We start from the raw sequence: 5,092 nt of genomic DNA on the forward strand, positions 1-5,092 counted from the left end.
ATAAAATAGATCGCGAAGGCAAATAATATGAGAAAGAGACCCGGGGGCCGTAGGTTTCACTAGTGGCTTCTCTCGAGAAAAATAGCAAACGGTGGGTAAACAAATTACTGTTGGGCAATTGATAGAACTTCAAATAATCATGATGATATCCAGGCAATGATCATTATATAGGCATCACGTCCAAGATTAGTAGACCGACTCCTGCCTGCATCTACTACTATTACTCCACACATCGACCGCTATCCAGCATGCATCTAGTGTATTAAGTTCACAGAGAAACGGAGTAATGCAATAAGAACGATGACATGATGTAGGAAAGATCTATCTATGTAGAGATAGACCCCATCGTTTTATCCTTAGTAGCAACGATACATACGTGTCGGTTCCCCTTCCGTCACTGGGATCAAGCGCCGTAAGATCGAACCCACTACAAAGCACCTCTTCCCATTGCAAGATAAATAGATCAAGTTGGCCAAACAAAACCCAAATATTGGGGAAGAAATACGAGGCTATAAGCAATCATGCATAAAAGAGATCAAAGAAACTCAAATAACTTTCATGGATATAAAAAGATAGATCTGATCATAAACTCAAAGTTCATCCGATCCCAACAAATACACCGCAAAAAGAGTTACATCATATGAATCTCCAAGAGACCATTGTATTGAGAATCAAACAAGAGAGAGGAAGCCATCTAGCTACTAACTACGGACCTGCAGGTCTACAAAGAACTACTCATGCATCATCGGAGAGGCACCAATGGAGGTGGTGAACCCCATCCGTGATGGTGTTTAGATTGGATCTAGTGGTTCTGGACTCTGTGGCGGCTGGAATTGATTTTCGTCGACTCCCCTAGGGTTTCTAGAATATTGGGGTATTTATAGAGCAAAGAGGCGGTCCGGGGGGCACCCGAGGTGGGCACAACCCACCAGGGCGCGCCTGGGCCTCCTGGCGCGCCCTGGTGGGTTGTTCTCTCCTCGGAGCACCCCCAGGCGCAGCCTTGGCCCATTAGGTGTCTTCTGGTCCAAAAAATATCTCCATAAAGTTTCGTTGCATTTGGCCTCCGTTTGGTATTGATTTCCTGCGATGTAAAAAACATGCAGAAAACAGCAACTGGCACTTGGCACTATGTCAATACGTTAGTACCAAAAACTGATATAAAATGATTATAAAACATCCAAGATTGATAATATAACAGCATGGAACAATAAAAAATTATAGATATGTTACAGACGTTTCAGATCATTATGTGAGATGGGATAGTCATCAATGGTGAAGATCTCTATGTTGATCATATCTACTATATGACTCATGTTCGACCTTTCGGTCTCTTGTGTTCCGAGGCCATGTCTGTACATGCTAGGCTCGTCAAGTTCAACCCAAGCATTCCGCTTGTGTAAATCTGGCTTACACCCGTTGTATGTGAACGTAAAGTCTATCACACCCGATCATCACGTGGTGTCTCAGAACGACGAACTGTAGCAACGGTGCATACTCAGGGAGAACACTTCTACCTATAAATTTAGTGAAGGGATCATCTTATAATGCTACCGTCGTACTAAGCAAAAAAGATGCATAAAAGATAAACATCAAATGCAATCAAAATATGTGACTTGATATGGCCATCATCATCTCGTGCATTTGATCTCCATCTCCAAAGCATCGTCATGATCTCCATCCTCACCGGCTCGACACCTTGATCTCCATCGTTGCATCGTCATCGTCTCACCAACTATTGCTTCTACAACTATTCCTGACGCATAGCGATAAAGTAAAGCAATTACATGGCGTTTGCATTTCATACAATAAATAGAAAACCATAAGGCTCCTCCTAGTTGCCTAATATCTTACAAAACATGATCATCTCATACAATAATGTGTATCACATCATGTCTTGACCATATCACATCGCAACATGCCCTGCAAAAACAAGTTAGACGTCCACTACTTTGTTGTTGCAAGTTTTACGTGGCTGCTATGGGCTTCTAGCAAGAACCGTTCTTACCTTGGCAAAAATCACAACGGTGATTTATCAAGTTTGTTGTTTTAACCTTCTTCAAGGACCGACCACAGTCAAATATGATTCAACTAAAGTAGGAGAAACTGTAACATCCCAAATTTTCAATTTGGAATGTTATACATAGATCATCATTGCATATCATGTTTTATTGCATTTTGACAAATCCTCGATAAATCCTAAGCAACTCAAGGACCCTCGGAGAGAGTTGGGGATTTTCTCGAATTTTCTTATTTGATTTTCCAAACGAGGATTGGGATTTTAATTATTTTTCTCTCCGAAAAAAATATATTTCATTTTTAAAATAAATGAGAGGAGAAAATATGACTTCTCCAAAACAATTGAAATACTGGAGGAAAAATGTTAAAATCATTATTTGGAATTTATTGGATTTTATTTGCAATTTTTATTGCATTTAAAAATATGCATGTTTTCAAAATGTTTATTTTTGATTTTAAAAATGTTCACCCTACTCTAGATTTTCTAACTAGACGGGGAAAATTTATTTCATATTTTGCTGATTTTTATTTATTTTTCTATGCAATTGTCTTCGCGGAACTTTAAAAAAAAAAGACGCCCGCGCCGACTGGGCCAAAGGCCCAGCCGACGGCCCGCCCCGCCGCGACCTCTCCTTCTTCCCCACGCCGCCGGAGTCCGGCCACGCCACGGGAGCTCGCCTCCGCCTCGGTGCCCCCTTCCCCAAGCCTCTAGCCCCCCTCTCCATATATACCCCCCTCTCCGTTTTCGCCATCACCGCCGCCGGAGAAGCCGCCGCCGCCGCCGCATCTAGCCCCGCCGCCGCCCGCCGTTTTGCCTCGCCGCCCGTCGCCGGGAGCCGCGCCCGAGCCCCGCCCTCGCCGCCGGAGCCTCCGCCCCCGAGCCCCGCACCCCCGCCGCCGAGCCGCGCCCGCCGGAGCCCTCGCCGGAGCGAGCCCCGTCGAGGTACTGCCGCCGCCGTTCCCGTCGTGTTGACCGGTTTTCTGAAGAAAAAAAACCTTTTGTTTAAAAAAAAACCCTAGATCGGTTTTTTTCGGTTTTTCTTATTTCACGAGCGTTCACCGAACCGTTCGTTTTGACGAACGCGTTCGTCGGTTTTTCTCTGTTAACGAACGTCCGTTCATCCGTTTTTCTTTTTCGGCGGATTTTTCCCGTTATTTTCTCAGATTCGATTTCTGATCGAATCTTCGTTTCTGTTTAACTTCTCTCTCGTTTATCGGAATCAGGTGATTCAAGCGCCTAGAGTTTCGTCTCGAAATTCTCTTTCCGTTTAACCTACTCAAACAAGTTTTTGCTACAGTAAAATTTGACCTAGATCCAGATTATCAAACGAAGTTTCTTTCTTCCGCCGTTTGACTGTCGTTGCTTCTTTCGAGTTGATTCTTTTTGCAAACCGGAGTTCTTAAGTTGAACTTTCTGGTTGGATCTTTCATTCGAGTTTTACCTGTGCATTAGTTGAGTACTGATTGTATGCTTGTTTGTTTGCGATAGAGTACCCGGAGTGTGCCGCTTGTTACTTCGAATCGCTAGGTTTTGCGGATCATCAGCAAGGCAAGTAACACTTTGATCATACCCCGTTCATACCCAGTTTTATTGCATTAGATCTATTCCTTCAAACACATTGCATGATTAGGATCTAATAAACTGTGGGTATTGGGAAGTAGTTGAGGTAGTACCTATTACCTGTTTTTCTATCAAACCCTTGGGAGTTACTTCTACGTTGCTTTTATTATTGCCATGCTATGCTCGTAGACGTGGATTGGGTTTGAGTGAAATTCATGACAGATGTGAGATTGTTAATTAATGGTTTACTTAAGGTGGCAACTTAAACTCACATCTGGGTGGATTGAGGTACCTGGGTATTCCAGGATTGCCTGTTTTTCTTTTGGACCGCCACCCAGGTTCAAAGGGATCATGAGATTTTTCATGCTAGAAACTTCCGTGTGCAGCCGCAAGCTATTATGGGCTCTAGCATAGTTGATTAAGTTGTGTGAACTCTTACAGTGGTAGACTAGCAGATGTAGGGGAAAGTAGGTGTAACGGTCTACCCATACGTAAGGTGCAAACACTTCTGAAAGACTGTGTCTTGGTCATCCGTTACTCAAACACCATGTAGTGCGAGTAATCCAACGGAGGAGATCAAGTCTTGTGGGAAAAGTGCACAAACCTCTGCAGAGTGTACAAAGTGATCATGATTAGCCGTGTCCCCGGTTATGGACAACTTGAGTATCTAGTACTTGGATTATCATGTGAATCTCAACACTATGTTACTTCTAATTAATTTTGTTGGGTTATTGATGACTTTTTAATTGGGATTGAGATGCTGTCAACCATCTCAATGTTTCACAACCACCATGATAGTTAAATAAAATTTATTCCTTTGAAGTAGGATAAAATTGGCTTTTCGCAAAACTGTAACCATAGAGCTTTCCACCAGCCACATTTGCATGTAGTATAGCATTATTATTGTTCATTGCTCTCTATGTGCTACATTGCCAGCATATCCTATGTGCTGACCCGTTTTCGGGCTGCAACGTTTCATGTTGCAGATTTTTCAGACGACGAGTAAGGTGCCTTAGGTCGTGGTCTTATACTCAGTGATGCCGCTGGAGTTGATGGACTCACTTATCTTCCAAGTCTTCCGCTGTTATCGTTATTAGATGGCCTTACGCCATGTTTATTATACTTAGTCTCTATGGAGTTATCCGATGTAATAAGTGTGTGATTGCTACTCTGTTATAAATCCTCCATTTGTACTGTGCGTGTCAGCATTACTGATCCAGGGATGACACTGGTGCACAGCAGCACAGGCCATTTGAGGTTTGGTCGCTACAGAGACAGACACCCGCCAGCCACCTTTATGCAAAACTAGTTGCATGTCAGTCGGTGGAACCAGTCTCATGTGTATGGACATATAAGGTTGGTCTGGGCCGCTTCATCCCACAATGCCGCCGAATCAAAATAAGACATTGGTGGTAAGCAGTATGAACATCACCGCCCACAACTTCTTTGTGTTCTAATCGTACATATCATCTAGCATAGACCTGGCTCATGATGCCACTGTTGGGAACGTTGCAT

The sequence above is a fragment of the Triticum aestivum genome, chromosome 3D, assembly GCF_018294505.1.
Source record: "Triticum aestivum cultivar Chinese Spring chromosome 3D, IWGSC CS RefSeq v2.1, whole genome shotgun sequence".
Classification (NCBI taxonomy): domain Eukaryota; kingdom Viridiplantae; phylum Streptophyta; class Magnoliopsida; order Poales; family Poaceae; genus Triticum; species Triticum aestivum.